The 20208-nt window shown below is 45.1% G+C and overlaps 1 long non-coding RNA gene across 1 annotated transcript in view; it reads left to right on the top strand.

The window, feature by feature from the left end:
• Positions 1–20208, top strand: part of LOC139059725 (uncharacterized) — a 117841-nt gene that overhangs the window by 32886 nt on the left and 64747 nt on the right. The window contains exons 2-3 of the long non-coding RNA XR_011514320.1: positions 12697–12789; positions 17395–17473. This is a non-coding gene — a long non-coding RNA (uncharacterized lncRNA). The remainder of the gene's footprint in view (positions 1–12696; positions 12790–17394; positions 17474–20208) is intronic.

Here is a 20208-nt window from a genome sequence, read left to right as displayed (position 1 = left end):
TCACGAAATATCTTTTGTGTTAAGAGCACGGCGATTGTGGAGAAAATGAAGCAAGCTGGCATTGGCTCACGGTTAATAATAGCAACGCGACGAAGGCCGCCCGCATAATTTGTAATTTCTTTACTAGTCATTGCCCCTGTGTTGTCCTTGGTGTCTTATTTTGTTGGCTTCTTCTGATATGATTTATATATATATTAGTGAAGCAGAGAATCAGGGGATCGGTCACAGAAATAGGTCAAACAACGCACGCGCACACGCACGCACGCGCACACGCACGCACGCGCACACGCACGCACGCACGCACGCACGCAGGCACGCAGGCACGCACGCACGCACGCACGCACATGTGCTATTCTGCCTTTGCAGTTACACTGTGCCTCCCAGACTGCCGTACAAGCTTTTTGATGTAACAACATTCGGCGGGTCGAGGCTGCTTTCTTTTGACACCAAGCGTCTGCGGTGTGTGATGACGTGAGCGCAAACTGAATTCTTAATCGGCGCTGTTTAGTTCCTAACATGTCACTGGCAGTATTCGGTGCAGGAAGTAGAGAAAGAGCGACTTCTCTATGTCCTCGAGCTCTCTGAGCACTAATCTATACGCATTGTGCAAGATACTGTGCTCCCCGATTTCGCTCCTCAATATTGTTACTTGTACCGACTGATACCATGTTTAGTACAGAGTGAATGTATCAGTCTGCAAAGTTAACCCACCGTGATGGCGCTGTTGTCATGGCCTGTTGCTCAGCACGAGGTTGCAGTTTCGATTCCCAGCGGTGTGGTGGTGGCAGCGCGGAGACGTTTTCGTTGTTCTAGCAGTTTGAATGTTTGAATTCTTCTTTTTGCCAAATGATTGGAGATGAAGTTCCCGAAAAACGTTATTTTTTTTTCAATATAAATTGCCTGAGCGTTTCAATTTTTACGTCACATTAAGGGCCCTGCAAAAAAGTGGGGACGAATGCCGTCGAATTTCGGATAGCGATGACAATGACGATGACGACGCGAAAATGACGTTGGCAACGCTGACGACGGCTCAACCACGGTATACGATTGCTAACACATTCCGTTCCGTCTACAGACGCAAAACTATCGGTAGTGCTATCGATAATGCTATCGATAGTTGAGTCATTATTGAACTATAAATATCACAGAATTGATATCAATAGCAATCTCTGTAGTGCACAGCGAATAATATAAAATCAGGTGACGAACTGCACGAAAACACTGCCACATAAAATTTGGTACAGTTACCTAATCGGTGTTGCATGAATTAAGTGCGTTTGATGGTAAGCTAAGGAAAATTCCTGGTGATATCATTAGCCAAGAACTGCGAACTCTCGATAGCACTGTCAGTAACGAACTATCGTAATACTATCGATTGTACTATCAATAGTACTACTACCGATAGTTTTCGATGCGATATCGATAGTTTCATTATAAACTATTGTTACAATCGATAGTGCTATCGCTAGTAACAGTACTGATGCTCTTTTTTCACAGTATTGATACCGTAAAAAGCTGTCGTTACTACTGATAGTCAATTTGCCGATAGTTTTGCACCTTCAGCTCCTGGATTCGAATCACGGATGACCCGGGATTTGGAGAAGTGGTGTGTTCCATTCTAAAAAAATTATTAGAGGGATTGATTGATTGATTGAAAACATCTTTATTTGCAGGATATTCGTAGAACTCGTGGGTGGGTCGCCTATTCCGGTAGCCCACTGGTTACTGCTGCTGCGCTGGCCCTCCCCACCAGCCAGTGCCGACGATCAGGATCATCGCTGAGCAGAATAGCCTCCCACTGCTCTTTTGAGAGATTTGGAATGGGTTCAAGTGTGCGATTAAATTGGCAAGCCCACACCATGTGGTAGAGGTTAGCTACCTCTCCACAGTGTGGGCATTGCGGGGAGTATAGTGTAGGGTACCACTGGTGTAACTTAGCTGGCGTTGGGTATGTATTAGTTTGTAGTCTCCTAAGAGTGCTCTCTTCCAACTTATTGAGGGATTTATGTGGTTTTGGGTACTCCTTTCTGGCTGTTCTGTATGCTGCGAAATTGTCAGCGTACACTGCTAAAGTAGTTAGGTCCCAGCACTCTTCACGGTCATCAGGGGGAGACGACCGGTATAGAAGAGCTCAGGCATGCCTGTGAGCGGCTTCGTTTCCTCCTGGTAGTTCCAGGTGACCGGGAAACCAGATGACTGAGGCTTGGCTGGGTGGATGCTTAGTCAGCAATGACAACCCTGACCTGTGTATTAATCCATTATTGAAATTGCGACAGGCGTTCTGGGAGTCAGTGAGCACATCGGCGTTGGGGTTAGATGCTATAGCTAATGCAATAGCTGCTTCCTCTGCGTGAGTGAGGTTGGATGTTTTCATCGAGGCGCAGTTAACCATCGACCCTGAAGGCGTTGAGACCACAATAGTCATCACTCCATTCTTTGGCCCTGCGGCGTCCACATAGAGGGTGTTATGTTGCTCGTCCCATTTCTTCTGCAGGGCTTCCACTCTTGCTTTTCTCTTTTCGATGTTATATGCGGGACGCATGTTCCGCGGAATGGGGTACACGTTGATGCGTCTCCTCACATCACGTGGTACCTATTCCCTTTGGTCTATCGTATAGGGCAGATTAATATGGATCTTTTCGAGAAGATCTCAACCTGGTTTTGTGAGTGCGAGCCTATTGAGTTGTGAGAGGCATTGCGCTTCCCACATCTCTTTGAGGGTATTATGTACTCTTAGAGCCGTGAGCTTTGTCGTTGGCGTGGAGTTAGGTAGCCCCAGCCCCAGTGCCGTCTTGTAGGCCTTCCGGATCAGTGTCTCCAACTTTTCAATTTCCGACTTGGAGAGGTTAAGGAATGCCGTCCCGTACATTATCCGAGAAATCACGAAAGCCTGCACTAAGCGGATGGCGTCCCTTTCCTTCATGCCATGGTGCTTATTTCTGATACGATACATCATCCGGAGGATTTGCTCGGTGGATGTTGTAAGCTTCTTCATAGTGGTGGTGTTCTGTCGCCCCTGCGGGATATACAGCCCTAGGATCTTGATCTCCGTGGGTTTCGGTTCTGAGTGGTTGTCTATATACACCTTGATGTTCTGCGCCAGGGGTGTCCTTGGGTTCTTCAGTATGAGCAACTCGGACTATTCCGGCGCACACTGGAGGCCTCTTTCCCTGGCGTACTGGTCCACCATGCCGCTGCTGCTTGAAGACACTCCTAAATCTCTGCGTCTCTCCCCGATTTGCACCAGACAGTGATATCATCCGCATACAATGTGTGTTTGATACCCGGGATTTCAGAGAGAAGGCCTGGGAGATCTTTCATAGCCAAATTGAACAAAAGGGGTGAGAGTACCGCCCCTTGTGGAGTTCCTCTCGGGCCTAGAGTGATGGGATCTGATTTTATTCCACCGAAGTTTATAGTGGCTTGCCTTGCTGATACGAAGTTTTTGACATAGTTGTAGGTTCTGTCGCCAAAGTTGGTGTCGGCGAGGCTTTGAAGAATATTTTTATGCAGAACGTTGTCAAACGCTCCTTTCAAATCAGCGTGGACGTGATGGGTAGAACTTGAATTTGCCTAAACTTCATCCTCCTTGCTTAGAACGGCTCCAAGGTTTTGCAAATTGATAATTTGCGACAAACTGTTGCTTTATTCAATTCAATTTTATTTTCCTTTCTTACAATACAGATGGAAGGGTTGCAGAAAAAAAAAGTATGCCAGGGCAGCGTCTAAGTGCAACGAATAATTTGTACTGATTGCAGAGGTGTGCAGATGCTAATTGTTTTGTTTTTTAAGACACTATGAGTGATTGCAAATTTAGAAAGATAAAACGTAATAAGCAACTTCACCAAAAAGTTTGAAGCTACAGGCAATAATTTTGAGACAAGTCCACTTGCTAACAACTATCATTCTCGGGGCAGCTGTGAGATCGGAGCGCCAGAGTTTTCTCTAGCAATTTTAGTACGAAACTCTGTGCTGTCCTAAATCGACTTCGTGCGTCGCGGAAACGTAATCATTATGCATAAAAGATAACGGCCATGGTACTTCCGACGCGTGCCTCGAAAGTTGCCTGAAGTACGCTTAACAGTCACCGCTGTATAGAAGGGCGCGAATCGCGTATGCAGCACACTGTCGTTTCAAGAAAAGCGCGCGAAACACGCCTAGAGGGATAGACGAATGATATTGGCGCTGCTTGGGGGTGGAAAAAAGGCGTGGGGTGGTTAAGATTCAGGTTAAAACCGATAGGGTTAGTAAGCATGCTGTGGAGAGAAGCCGTGCGGTGAGCATACGAAGCATGTTCGGAGAGGGCGCCCCGAGGAAATCAGAACCTCGTCAGCGTCCGCAGGAAGAGAGAATAGCGAGGAATCGGGCTCCGTGCTGTGCCAGTCGAGGAAGCCATCACCGGAAATAATTGGGGCAGCGTGGCGGAATCCCGTCTCAACAGAAGAGAGAGCAAGAAAAAAAACAAAAACAATGAGGAACAAGAACGAGGACGACGAGGCGTGCGAAGTATGCCGGCGGCCACTATTCTCGGTCCTCAATGCTTACGGCCTTTGCGCGCACGTCGAAGATTCCTTCATTGGCGACGCCGATGGGGACCGCGTGAAAAAAAAATTTGAAGGAGTTCGGACGGCGCGTCGAAAAAAGAAAAAGTGTCGCTTCATCTTGGTACTCAGTCGCGAGCATGCTTCGACGCTATATTTGTTTTCCTTCTGCTCCCGTCGTTCCTTGCACGCTTCTTCTAAAGGCGAGTCTTCCGCTTCGATTCGGCTCTTTGCACTCTTTTTTTCTTCTTTTTTTTTTCACTGATGCGTGTTCGTCGCGCGTCGGAAAGAAAATTAGCTTTTCACGTAGTACCCTTCCTTATCTAGGGTGAGGGCGCTTCCTTTCACGGAATTTGCGGAAAGTTAGCTTTCCTTTCTTCTTCTGTCTCAGTCTGTGCAAGCCCAAGCGAAAAATCGATGGTTTCTTCTGTATTGAACAAACGTTTAGTTTAGTTGAACAGGAGGCTTCCGTCATGCGGCGCCTTACCCCCAAGATGGATGACTGAAGAGTTGGATGCGGGAGCTCAACGCAGTATTTGCAGCGCTGCCTTTATAGTCGAGAGAACTTCGCATGAACCAAACGAGGTGGAACTGATGCCCGTTGCGGCGGTAGGAATTGCTTACGCATTAGCTATGCACGACGTATTCTTTGCGATTTGTTAGTGCTACGTCAAACGGACCCAATATTTGTTTTATGGAAGTACTCCCGGCACGCCCGGTTCGGAATGTTCGGAATGATCACACGTTGGACGTTCCCACTCAAAATCGCCAACGGAAGGATTGTGTTATTTTCTGAATAAGTGCTGCACGGCGTGCACTCTCTTTCTAAAAAAGGTATCCGCGCAAGCATCTGGCTAACTTTTGTAGCACGCCTTGAAGACATTCACCTGTACAAGGTGTTCCAGCGAGCGCTTTCAATTTTGATTTTTTAATTGCCTGTGGCAGGTAGCGCAATTGTAGTCCGTGAGCTAATCTACTCGAAGAAGTGGACATTACTTGCACAGAAATTGAAATGCATAATCGACTAGTTAGCAGAAATGCACTAATAAAGTTTTTAACTTCCCTTGTGGCACATATTTCAATTTACAGATTTCAGCGGGTGAGACTGCACGGCATATCCACTTGAAAAGAATTGTGTGGATGACACCTTTTACGAGATATTCGCTGTCAAACTTGCGGTAAAAATGCAGTGTTTTTCCTCTTACTTTCTTCACAGAACGTCGTTTTATGCATTGAATCACAAGACTATATGGAACGCCACTGTATTTCTCCGCAAAGTTCGTGAATTATTATCTCAAAAACTGGTGTCATCCTCAGAATTCGTTCCAAGTGGATCCACCTTGCGAACTCCCCGGCTAGAATGTGTGAATTGCAATATGTGCCATAAGGTAATTAGTTAAACGTTTAATTAGACGTGTTTAGTTAGTCGATTGTGCATTTCAGTTTTTTGTGCAACTGATGTCCGCCTCTTCAAGTAGACCAGCTCATGAACTAGGATTACGCTATCTGCTATAGAAAATTAAATATTTTTTTGTTGAAAGTGTTTGCTGAAACATCGTTCGTGAGTCTAAAAGAGCGAAACGCATAATATGCACTCGATTCATCGAGGTTACAAGTAATCCTTACACAGCTTTTGGTAGACATGCGGGAAGCCTCAGCGTCTGTGCCATTGTATACTGAGTGTTGAAGAAATGGGAATGTTAGATGTACAATCACGATAAAAAGTGCACAGATACCACGGCATTATCTAAAAATTTCTTCTACTCCAGCCATGCGTGCAACCTTGAATTATCTCAACTACTTGAAAAGAAACGTTTTTTTTTAATGACATCTGTGGTCCTTTGACTGTTGCTCGCAACTGCACGCGACTCCTCCAGCTGATAGAATGGCTGGTTTCAGCTAAGATTTCTTACAGTAGTAGCGTTGTACAGTGGGCTCAGTTTAATACTGTTTTTGCGAGTACTACTTCTTGCATGTGCCTGTTCACTGTAAAGCCAAAGTGCGCCAGTGAAACTCATAAGGTCTATTGCAATTCCATCTCCAACCTTTCCCTATATCAATGCATGTTGAAATTCCTGGTCATTAGTTTAATCTATTATAATGTAACCAATCTTGGATAAGCCTTCAGGTCGCATTAGGAAAGAAAATGCGTGAATATATTCTCATTCACAACTTCAATAAGGTAAACGAGAACATAGCAAAAATGACTCATTTCTATGGAGCTTGTAAGGAAAGTTTATTTTGCACTCCTTGCCTTTTCACTTTGCACTTTGAACCGGTGTTCACCAACTCTACGAAATAAGTGTCCGTACTGAAATATCCGTAAATCTTTGAGAACGATCGCATTTCAATATTATTCAATCGTTATTGTGCCCTCTAAGAGAGATAGAGCGAAAAAGAAGAAAAATCTTTATTCGTGTTCAAGTCTTCCCAACATGCGCTGGTTTTCAAAAGTATGCGTAGATTTGTCGCGAAACAGCACAGGGGCGCGGAATTATGCACGAAGTAAGGAGGATGTGCGTAGAACTTAGTCTCGGTAAGTAATATTAATTATACGTCCCCTGAAATGCGGATTACTAATCCAGAAAACATAGCTGGCACATTTATTACTAATTCGAGGCAAATGAATTTTGTGTCCTAGAGAATTACTCAAGGGCTACTGTAATACGAAGCACTATAAGCCGTTCAATATGTCATTCTAGTTAACAACCACTAACTATAACTTTTATTGTTTATTAAAGCAGCCGCCCGAAGCTGCCGCGTTCCGGAATGCGACTAGACAAAACAATGGCCCCTGACAGGTGTAAGGTCGCTCTGATTGTTCGGGTTCTTAAGTCTCACGAATCGGCCTCGTGCTTTGTGTATAGAGAGGGGGTTCACTTCCCCCCATGTCAGCGGGGCGACAGTTGCTGTGTTATGTGGGGTCACAGGCAACGCGCAGGGTTGGGTGACGCGTCGCGGCAGGTGCCAGGCGGGCGAGTGCCGATTCCTGGAAGTCGGTATTGTGCGCACGATGTTGGCAGTCCGCCGACGGGTCACACAGACCAGCCTTTACAGGGTATTGTGGGTCTGGCGCCCGCGTGCCTGACTAATTGGAGGCGCCGCCGAGGTTAAGCAGGACTTAGCAACTCTGACCCCGTGCCACATGCACTGAGCATGGACCTAATCTGCTACGCGTCCGGAACGTAATCGCCAGCCTTGTTGTTGGGTGCGACTGCCTGCGTGGTGTCGAAGGCCAGCTTACCGTGCACGCTGTAGGAATGCGGTGCACACGTAAAGAGTTCATTCAGACGACGGCGTCTTGGAAACACGCACTCGGAGAACTTTGTCTTGTAGACAATAAGTTTGAAGGACAAGGAGGGTCATCCGTCTCCCACACGGCCAAACTTTGAGTACAGCGGCACTTCGTGGTGCCGGTGCCCCTGCTTCCGAGACATTTGCGGCCTAGACGCCGTTGGGATTTGAAACGGTCTACCGATAACTTGTTCGGGCCTGGCGTGTTTTGCTGAGCCCTCACTAACTACGGAGAAATGAGAGGGCAGCGGAGTTTTGGCGAAGAAGGAAAAGAGCTTTGTTTTCCAATATGTTTATTTTTAAGAGTAAGCCCATCCCTGTGGGTTGTGGCTTAACAAACGGTTGACTCTGATTGGCAACTGAACCTGTGGGACGGGCCAACGGCCCTACCGCCTTTTCTTCTTTGTATATTTGGGCTATAAAAATCGGGACGACAGGCTGTCCCTCAGACTTGGCTGAAATCAGGATTGCTGATAGTTCAGTGAGCCTCCGTACTATGTACGTTAAAACGAGTCTGGGCTCTAACAGTCATTGAGACAGTCGAAGAGTGAGACTTTGTTTCTCAATTGTTCAAGTTTGTAATGTATTTGTTTTACCTGCCATGTATATAGAACAGTTTACGTATAAATATTTCTTGTACATCAGACCTCATCGTTTCCTGCCTGCGTTTGATCAACAACTGCCGATCATCGTCCGATAAGCTTCAAGTTCCAACGGTGAAGCGAGGACGGAGAACGAACGAAACTTTACTACAGGTATAACGAATCACTGGAGAGTTTATCTTTCTGTTGAGTATCCATCGCTGCTTTCGAGTGGGCAGAGAATGCAGAAAACAGCGCTTCCACGCTTAGAATTTTCGGGCGTTAACGAAATACCATGACTAACACCCATACGAGCGTGGACCACATGTCAGTTGAGTGGCATACCAACTGTTTAAAAAAGCAATAGACAACAATATTCTTGCTTGACGTATTTCAAGCACAAAAGGAAACACGTCTGGAAAATTTAATTACGAACACATCTCACGGGTTACTGCTTGGCAGTGCAATGTAGCGTCGCTATGGGGCTCGTTACTTAACGCGATGCGGTTTCCATAACCTTGAGCTTCCGCGTCTGAACAACTTTTCATTTGACTCGCTCGCGTTTCGTATTCAGTCGTTGTATTAGCAACACAAAGACAGTTGCAAGAGCATGTGTTATGCGAGCACACGTGCTGTTAAAAGTACAGCTTCTCAAGATGTTTGACATTGTCGTTGCGTCTTCCCCAAACTCCGAGGCATGGAGAACGTTCACGTCGAGCTCCGAACCAAGGTGTCAGAACTCTGTGTTGCCAATCGATAATGTAAACCGCGGAACACAAGTCGAGATATTTTTCTGAAAAAAAAACAGGCTAGATTAACTTCCCGTCCTATTAGTGGTTTTTAGCAAAACGACAGTCGCCGTCTGGGATCTTATGGCGTGCGCGTTGGCGAATGCATAGCTAAAGCCGTATCTATATCCGAATGTGATTGTTGGCCTTTTTTTCTTGTTGCTGTGTGTTCTTGTGCGCCCTTTTTCGATCGACTTCGTGTGTGAGTTGCTTTTTTGTTTTTTGTCTGGTGAGTGATGTGTGGCGGCACTTGGAGACAGTAATCAATGGCGTTCTAGATAAAAGATCTTCGCTGAAAACAAACGGCAACATAGTCAACACGGCTGTTCAGCGCCAGTTGGGCTATCGCGACGTTTTTGAAAAAGTTCGGCCGCGTGTTACACTCCTGCAACACGTCAAGGCGAAATCCTGCTACAAACTTGGTAATGCGTGAAGTGTTACGATCGGAGGGGTCAGACTTCTTGCAAGACATGAGGAGCCGCAGTGTGAAGTACACATGTGACAAACCATTACCTGCGAGCTTCGACCTCCTTTCTACGTTGCCGTCTCGCATCGTCGGGTTGCTGCTTTCGCAGTTCGGCTTCTTCGGCTCGTTTTCGACACTTTAACTGCGGCTTCGCGCGCTCACATAGCGGGGTCAGACTCGCGCCGACCATGTTTCTTTCGAACTTTACGTTGCATCCTCTCAGCAGCGGAAACTAGCACTCGCGGTCGAACGCCTTGATTCCACCGCTTCGCACGTCGGTACAGAGAGGCCGAGGCCCTCTGCCGTCACACGGGCCCTCTGGACAGCCCTGAGTTGGTCCGCCAGCACTTCACTGTGCAGCATCCGCTGCCGCCACTGTTCACCTCGAGAACCATCACCGGCCAACGCGAAGCAGCGCCAAAGCATGTGTTCTAAATCGAGCAAACCTCCACACTTACTGCAACAGACTGAAACCTCGCAGTCCGGATTAATTTTATTCATGATGACCGGGTTAGGGTATGTTCATGTTTGCAGAAGCCTTAATGCCTCAAGGGGGTATGGTATGGTATGAAGAACTTTATTTAGGTCCTGAGGGATCAGTCTGGGACTGATGCGGGCCGCTCCCACGTCGGTACAGAGAGGTCGAGCCCCTCTGCCATCACACGGGCCCTCTGGACAGCCCTGAGTTGGTCCGCCAGCACTTCACTGTGCAGCATCCGCTGCCGCCACTGTTCACCTCGAGAACCATCACCGGCCAACGCGAAGCAGCGCCAAAGCATGTGTTCTAAATCGAGCAAACCTCCACACTTACTGCAACAGACTGAAACCTCGCAGTCCGGATTAATTTTATTCATGATGACTGGGTTAGGGTATGTTCATGTCTGCAGAAGCCTTAATGCCTCAAGGGGGTATGGTATGGTATGAAGAACTTTATTTAGGTCCTGAGGGATCAGTCTGGGACTGATGCGGGCCGCTCCCACGTCGGTACAGAGAGGTCGAGCCCCTCTGCCATCACACGGGCCCTCTGGACAGCCCTGAGTTGGTCCGCCAGCACTTCACTGTGCAGCTTTCGCTGCCGACCAATTGCATTTTTTGCTCGCTTACGAGGGTATGAGCCATTGATGATGATGATATTATTTGTACCACTTGACAACACGCCGCGTTCTTCAGGTGTTAACCTTGGCAACAAGCCACTTAAGGTTTTCGCCTTAAAGAAAGCGTGTGATATTGGCGGGCACAAAATGTAAAACTGTCGGCGCGCAACCCACATACATGTCATTCCATGGGCGTGGGCGATGCATCCTCAGCTTGAGGAGGCGCTTGCGGACATTGTGCCGGAATTTTGTGCGTGGTCGCTACTGCAGATGGTGCAGTTAATTCGCTGAAAAGCTGCAGCAAGCTTGTGAAAATTAACGCGTTTCGATGATTTTATTAAGGCGAAAGCCTTAAGTGCACTGTAAAAAAAGCTGTTAATTTAAAGAAAATTTGCAGAAATTTTCTGTATTGCAAAAGAAACTTTCTGCGAATGCTCTATGATAGAAGCCTGTCTTCGACTCCGCCAACAAGTACACGTACTGAAATTGATCTGCAGATGGCTCATGCCTTTGTGCGCGCTGTGTTCTCGCCGCTCATGCGTTGAACCGATAGATCGCACGAAGGTCACTTCGCTCGCTGCTGCTGCCTTGATTGCTCAACGAGCGTTTTGACAGCGAGTGTCCGCGCTCATCGAGTGTGATGTGTTCATGTACGCTTGCGCGTGCTGACACTATGCTTGTTAATTCAATTAGTAAGATAATGTTTCATAGTTTATGCTGCCGATAAAAGTGGTATCCTTGTTTCTCATAGCTGTCTACAAATTTGCTGACGCAATCGACGCTTCGCCTTTCGGAGGAAAGTGTGACAATCTTTTTAGTTAAAAAAAAAGCGTATGGAGCATCTAGCACAATTCGGCCTATCTATATGGATTACACGAACAAGTGAACTTTACTTGACAGACAGATTGCAATGTTCAGGTTGCTAATTAAAACGACTCACTGAATAACTTCGTAAGTATTCTATTTGAAACATATGTACAAATCCAGAAATTGAGGCCATGAAGTACACAATCCGTTGCATCACTTCTCCACTGATCGGCTTCCATTCCGCGATTTCAACGTGTGCTCTCAAGTGAATAGTAAGATTAGTTTAGAAGAGGTATGAAAGAGGAAGTCATAAGTGAATGTGCACATTTGTTTTTGACATCATGTTTTAACTGGATGTATGGCTTAAAAACAAACGTTTCAACCATAGTTGCACAAACGGTATGTTAATATTGTCATGAATAGGTGACCGCATACAAACAACCAACAAAACGACCAAGATAGCGGGAGGGTAGTAATTGCACCTGTAGCTGAACCGGTGGAGACCAACCTGAGATCTCTTTCTTTCTTTGTCTTCATTGACTGTTGTTCCTTTCAAATGAAGCAATAGTCATTCTGAATGTGTCACCTTTTATATGCTTAACTGTACTTAGAAAAGAAAACCATAGACGCCTCAATTTACCTGAGGTTCACACATTCTCTAGCTTAGTGCATATTGGCAATAATAAAATCAAGCTTGTCAGTGCAATGTTTTGTATAGGCTTCTACATTTTTGAAACAAACAGCGACCACCAACAAGGAGTAGTGTGCACGTGTGTGTTTTATACGTGTTGTGTCCGCGTGTGTTGTGTGTGTTTGTGTGTGTGTGGCGGTGGGAGGCGTGTACATTTTGTCCCATGGTGAGTGCAGTTTGTTTCAAACTGTATACGGTGCCACTGACTGGCGACATAATAATATTCCGCAGTTACTTGAAACGAAACAGTCGTCTGGCTGGAATGAACATTATTTAGCAGTGGCCTCCCACATGGTGCTCAAATACACACATAATGCAGGGCTTTGTTTACCGCTATTCCCCCCCCAAAAAAGTGTTGTGCTAAAGTGCTTCACTGAGCTTTGTGCAATAATGCTACTGCCATATGTATGTTAACACACCACTGTTGTTTTCAGGTCAATCACAGCACGACACCCTGAGAGAGGAACCAAGGTCCAGCACCCAAGCAAGCAGCACGGCCTCGTACCAAACGTTGTCTGCATAATCAGGCGCCTTCACTGTTGAGTTTTAAAGCAAAAGCCTTCATCGACGCAATGCCGAGGCCACTGAGTCTTTTTTTCAGCCTCATTGTGGCTTGATATATAAGCCGGTTCTCTTGCACTGTAGTAAGAAGTTCGCTGTTTCTGTTTTATTTTCATGTGGCTCATTTAGTCATCAGTTATCCTTGCTTTAAAGTAAAGTACTTTTTTATTTTTGTGCGAAACTAACAGTAGCCTGGCTCTTCTTTGTAGCATCATTTACTACAGCGTTGGTGCTGCCACCTGCTCTTTGTCACGCATGACTCCATGAAATATCTGGTTTCTTGGTTTATGGAGAAAAAAAGAAGATCCGTAGTGGTGGATAAGCGGTTATAGTGTTGCGCTGCTAAGCACGAAGGTCGCGGGATTGAATCCGAGCTTCGGCGGTCGCAACTTGATGAGGACGAAATGCAAAAACGCCTCTGTCCCGTGCATTAGGGGCACGTTAAGGATCCCCTGGTGATCGAAATTAATCCGTAGTCCCCACTATGGCCTGCCTCATAATAAAATCGTGTTTTTGGCACGTACTACTCCAGAATTCATTGACACACACACACACACACACACACACACACACACACACACACACACACACACACACACACACACACACACACACACACGCACACGCACGCACGCACGCACGCGCACACGCACACGCACGCACGCACGCACGCACGCGCACACACACACACACACACACACACACAAAAAAAAGCGTAAGAATGAAATTAGATTAAACAATGTTCAGGTGATAACAGTTTTGCTATTTTGCGACTCAGATACGATCGCAAAACCAATATCTTACGTTACCCCACAGTTACATTTTACATGAAAATTAAAACATTTGATTGTATCTGTATTTTGAAAATACGAATATCTATTCTATGTGCACATCACAATATCTGCACACTGTGACTTAATACATGACGCATCATACACACTGCACACTCACTTTGAGGCTATTGTGTGTCCCAAATTTGTACATGAATACATGCCGTGGCTAATCCAAACAAATTTACTGACAGGGCCGAGGGAGATCCGTAACTTGGCCATCAGTGCCTATTACACACAAAGATCTGTTTATTTACTTACTTCGCTTGCACTGCTTTGAAAGGGCATGTATGTTTTCCTGTTCTTCCGCCTCTACGTACGCGTGCGATTCATGGCAAGCGGAAGCTTATCTATAGCCTGGGAACTTGACTTTTAAGCTGATATGTCACCTGGAGGAAAAGCGATGTTGCTTGTTTCCTGAACCTAGTGCGCATATGCAGTTCTATTATTACACCTGTTTTCATATTTATCTGTCCAGTGATGTTTTGATGCAAAATAAAACGAAAGCTGATTTTATACTACGATGTCCTAAATTACAAATTATTTCTTACAGCCACTGAGAGAAAAAGTGTTGACCATATTTAACTGCAGCGCAAGAAAACTGAGTAATGTAAAAACGGAGACACACACGAGTGCTACGTGTGACCTTTGTCTTCTTGCGCTGCAGTTGAACATTTTCAGCTTTCAGCACACAGCCTAATTTTCGTATTGAGACCAGCTACATATTTACATGATATTTGTTATTTTACAATGATTATGTGACGCGTGATACGAAACTCAAACAAGAGAGAAGTTCACATGAAAATGGAGGCTAGAAAAGATAAGCAATGGTAAGGAATATCGGCTGCAGTCAGCGTTTCTGCAAAGAAAATTCTCTTCGTGAGAGCGGCAACTGCCCTCACGAAGAGAAATGCCCTTTCAAAGCGTTGGCTTCAGCGCCAGTCCTTATTCACTCATTATTCATCATGACAGAAAATTGTTTTTACACGTCACACTTCTGTACAGTGGAACAGAAAGAAAGTGAAATAATAGAAAAATATAGGCAGCAAACAGAACTTTTTCTGTGCCTTAAAATGGATAATTGTTTTACACATACATTTTTTGTAAACTAAAACAGAAGATGGTATTAAAATAACTGAGGAATTTTAAACAGAAAACAGAACCTTTCCTGTGATACAAAACGGAGAACTGTCTTCGTAAACAAAATTTCTCTTAATTAAAAACAGAAAGAACTTGTTAAATAACAGGAAAAGGAAAAATAGAAAACAGAGCTTCACAGAAATTTTCTGCCCAGGCAGCTGCCAGAAAATTTCTGTTCTTTTAAGCAATTTTTTTTTACAGTGTGGCTCATACTCTCGATGGTGTGGAAAACACGCTATGGGGTACAGGAAGTCACGTGAGCTCGCCTCGTGCAGTCACGTGCTCGTGCCTCGTGCTTGCGCGTTCGTCGTCGTCTTCTTCCACAACAGGCTCCGATGCTGCTCGTCACGCCCCTTCCCCCCTCCCTCCGCCCCCCCCCCCAAAAGGCAAAATTAATTAAGATGCAGGTAATTGAGGCACTGGAACCCACAACCTTCGGTAGGAGTCGAACCCTCTTGCTTATGTCTAAGTCGAATCCACGATCTTTGGTGTTAATTAGAGCAAAGTTAATTAATGCACAGTTAATTAAGATAGCGTCAGTTAAGCCGCTCGAACCCACGACGTTTGGTGTGAGAAAACAATAAGAAGTTACGATGCATTCGAATGAGAATGTCAAATAATTTCATGAATCCTCGAACGCGCAGGCTGTCGCCTTCACCCTCTTTGGCCTATGCTAAAGTGACCGTCGATTTTTTTATTCTTTTCTTTTTCTTTAACTTCAAGGTGAGGGGTTGGCCTATCATCCAGTTTATATCGTAGTAGCCAGAATGCGTAGGCGCATTGAAGCGTTCGTCTTAGTCATTTTCTTTTTTTACACGAATGTGAGGCTTTATTGCGTCCTGCATCGCGAACCGAAGTGCGGTAAGAGCTAACAAAGTTAATCACCACGTGCGTAATGTGGAATGTATCGGTTCGGCTACCACTTGCGGGGAAGTTACGTTTTCGTCCGCTTTCATTTGCCTCATTAGTGTTTCTACTTTAGAATCAAACGTAACAATTAACTTTCCCCTGCGCTTTCCCTGGCTTCATTGTCTCTTTCTTGGTAGGTTGGTGTCTAACGAAAAATCAGCCCCATAGGATCCCAATATTTTTCTCGCTCAAGTACGGCAGATCACATAAAGGAGGAGGAACGAAAGAACACCTTGAAAGAACACTGCATTGTTGCGCTAAAAAGATTCTTCAGTTTTACATTAAAAAAAAACTGTGCTCTTATTATGAGGCACGCCAAATAATAATTTATGTCATCTGGACCTTTTTAAACGTGCACAAGATATCTAAGAACACGAGCGTTTTTTTACATTTCGTGCCCATCAAAATCCGGCTATCACGGTTGGGACTGAACTTTCGACTTCGAGCTCAGCAGCGCGGCGCCGTAACCACTGGGTTACCGCTGCGGGCATATTCCTGCACTGAGCGAAGATAAAGCACGCGCATTTTCTTTCTTTCTTTCTTTCTTTCTTTCTTTCTTTCTTTCTTTCTTTCTTTCTTTCTTTCTTTCTTTCTTTCTTTCTTTCTTTCTTTCTTTCTTTCTTTCTTTCTTTCTTTCTTTCTTTCTTTCTTTCTTTCTTTCTTTCTTTCTTTCTTTCTTTCTTTAATCTAGAGTCATTTCTCCTATTTTCGTTTTTGTGCGGAACCAGCCCCCGTGGATGGTCTTCCTCCGTAATGCCTCGACACAAGAATGGAGCTCGCGGCACGATTAAATTCAGAAATGAGAGCCTTGCTCGCGACGCCGAATTGGGAAAGAAGGCCACGAGGGACCAAATGGTCGCCGTCTCCCCGTTTGTATTTTTGGGATTAAATCAACTGAAGCCGTCGCGGAACAAGTCTGGAAACGCTAATTATGTGCTCCCGGCCGTCTTATTTCGTATTCAAGAAACGAAGGTTCTGCAATTTTCGTTTACGAGGGAGAAAGAACGAAAGAAGTAAACGGCACGTTCCTGGGATGACGACGCTGCTGCTGCTGCTGCCACCGCGGCTCCCGTGTGCGTGGTGGAACGTGAAAAATTGAGCCCAGAGAACAAGGGAACAGCGAAGGCATTAATAATGCGGCGCGTACAGTTAAAATCGACTGAAAGCGCATTGATGTGGACGCGATAACTGAAGTGCTTTCAAAATTTTCGCTGCGCGTTAAATTCAAGATTGCACAACTGATACGTATATGAATAGAACGACGTACTTTCACTTTCAGAGCAGCAAAACGCAAATGAAAGATTTCGCAATACGCTGAAAGGAGAGTTTCTTGTGCACCTCCGCCTGTATTTAGCGTGCTGTCGATATTGACCAGCACTCATTCTTATTACAGTACCAGTTTTGTGGATCTAGGGCCATCGTTACACATTGTAAAGCAAAGCTTTCTCTGTGTCTACCCCATATTTTGCGGGCGCTGGCTGCTTGCTGCCGTTATTGTCTTGTCGAGTAGACAACAACTAGGGTCACTGCGCGTGCGTGCATTATTGGCCAATCCACCCAGAATGGCTATGCGCCACTGTGCCAGCAGGGGTGTAGAAGCCTAAAGTCGTATTGCATCTGTGTGCCAATGCACTTGTCACCAACATTATTCCCATTGGTAACCATCGTACAACACCTTGGTCCTCGTGACAGACGGATACCACCTACAGGCGGCCAGGCTGTGCTCATATTACCCGCTACTGCTGCGACTTCGCCAACTCAAGCACGTATAGTAAGTACGAACCAACCACCCCAGCAACAAAATAGTAAAACTGAGGAAAGCATGATGTCACCAAGACTCTAACATTGTGTCGGATCTGCGTTTCTTTTAAACGGAGAATGCTTCAGCGAAAGCTATAAGTGGACGAAAGAACGATATAGGGAAGAAAAGAAACGAAGGAATGAAGGATATTGTCAGTTCTTTTACGCTGGGTATTACGTAGTCCTGTGAACACCTCGATACGTCTGTCCTCGGCGTGTCGAATCAGTCAGCTGGTTTGCTCAGGGGGTCGTAACCGAGCCGGAAGGTATGTACTAATCAGGAAGATGCGGGAAGTCACGCCGCAACGCGGTGATAATCAACCTAATCAGGAATAAGTAATCTTAGTAAGCTATAGCCCAGTTTCAGAGGCCATCGAAACAAAGCTCGTGTGCGCTCAGCCTATTTGCATAGTGCTCCAGCATACATGACATGTATTTGAACGGGAAGGGCTTAAGGTATCAGCCTTGTGCATGCCTGGGCATTGTAGCCGCACATCCCGCATAAACACCTGACCCCGATAATCCTGTTTTCAACGCATATATATTTATAGAGATCATCTGCGCCGTGAGATGGATTCGCGCACTTCGCGCAGTTGCCAGCCTTCGGAACAACCCTTGTATAGCATAGATTTAAATTACAGCTTCATTTGGTAAACATGTTTACCAGTGCATAGGGAATGACACGAGTATTAAAACACACACACACACACACACACACACACACACACACACACACACACACACACACACACACACACACACGCACACGCACACACAAACACAAACACAAACACACACACACACACACTCACACGCACGCACGCACAGGCACACACACACGCATGCCACTGCGACAGTTGTGATTGAAGGGGCGAAATGATATTTGTGAATTACTATGCTTTCCATGAAAAAAAAAATGGAAGAGCAGAATTCGTCTATCAATAGACAGCGTACTTCACAGGATGATGCTTCCTATTTTCTTCAGCGATGCCTTTCTCGAACTGTTACTACAGGCTCCACAAATGGTAGGCTTGCTTATTCCCCACTTCTACGTTTCGCATCAATGAGCCGTTTAGTGCCCTTGGCATGACAGCCGAATCTATAGCGGCGGCGCATATACTTTAATAGCGTCGATTATAGTCGCACAGCGTCCACCGACTCGACCTATACAGGTTGTTCAAGAGTAGTGCGAATGTGAGTGTCGTTGTCATCTTGTATGTTTCGGATCTTCTTTCTTTTGTTTTTCTAAAATCGGTACCGTAGCTGCAAATTTTCAGGCCTTGAGAGGATTTAATCCCAATATTACTTTTGGAGAATATGGAACCTGGTTTTACATCAGGGCAGCTGAAAAGAAAATGTACTATATGTGAATGCCTTCAGCAATCAGCATTGAAATACGGTGGTCTGAATAATACGAACTTAAATCTGTCATCATAGGATCAACGCGGAAAACAATGGCCACACAAAAAATGAAGGACACAGAACGAGTGCTGTTAGATACTGCAGCTTGGCGACTTATTCTGCGTGACCTAATGACAAGCGCACGCAGACGGTGTCTTATTTTTTTGTCGTTTACTTAATAAACTTCAGTTGTTAGAAAGCACTCCCCCCACCCAGTGTCCTTCCTTCTCGCATTGTTATCGTTTTCAGCGCTGATCCAAAGGATGCATCAGTTCCAACCTGCACACCCTTCCTCCTCACTACTTAAATATCTGAGCTGGTAAAACCTTCAGAATCGCAACCTCCGTATCATAGGAAGTCGAAACAGCGTTAATTAACGCTATACTATACACAGAAAAAACGAGCACTATTTGACGTTATTGCAGTATAAGCATCATTAGCGGCACCTTAACGATGTGCGGGCCCGTCTGAACTCTGGCGATACGGAGGAAAACGAGAGCTCGTTTCAATTTCCGTGAATATCGCGTTCGTGATGGTTGGTGGGGTTATCAGAATGTAATTAAATCATACAAAATAATATACGCCAGTTCTTTTTCCGTTTTTAAGTACTGCCGCATGAAAATAAGGTACAAATGTTCTATAACATTTGTGTTACTCGATGTTTTTTGTGTGCACTTGAAGTTGCGGACAGTGATAGCTGCTGTCCACCAAGCTCATATCCTCGCACATTCGCCGGTAACTCGTCGTTATCGCGCGCTGAAATTGGTCAATTCTAAGCAGTAGTATGACTTTATTTCAGTGTATTGGTTACAATCCGAGGAAAGGAGACAAAGGTGCTACACCACCTAAGGCCTGCATTTCCTGTAAAAGTAACTAATAATAATAATAATAATAATAATAATAATAATAATAATAATAATAATAATAATAATAATAATAATAATAATAATAATAATAATAATAATAATAATAATAATAATAATAATATGGGAAACGTATTACCGTAACTTCCTGCCGGAGCTCTCTGTAACCTATTGATTCAAGGTGTCAGAACAGAGAAAAAGGTTAGACACTTTCTTTGGCTCTAGCCTTCTTGGTGGTGCGGATGAGTTGATTTCATGAAGGAAAAAAATATCTTGGAGGGATGGTCACGTGGCAGTCTTGAAACCTCCTTATAAAAATTAAGAAAGAAGGAATCATGGGAAAAGCCCCCAAGCACGTTATGGCAGGCGGTCGTTTCTATTGGCACCTGCGCGGTTGCGCTGTGCTCCTTCTCTTCTTGTAGATAGGGTGAAAGTTGACAAA

This window comes from Dermacentor albipictus, chromosome 4 (assembly GCF_038994185.2).
Source record: "Dermacentor albipictus isolate Rhodes 1998 colony chromosome 4, USDA_Dalb.pri_finalv2, whole genome shotgun sequence".
In the NCBI taxonomy this organism is placed as follows: Eukaryota; Metazoa; Arthropoda; class Arachnida; order Ixodida; family Ixodidae; genus Dermacentor; species Dermacentor albipictus.
Note: the sequence above shows the minus strand (reverse complement) of the source record. Positions and strands in the feature narration are given on the sequence as shown.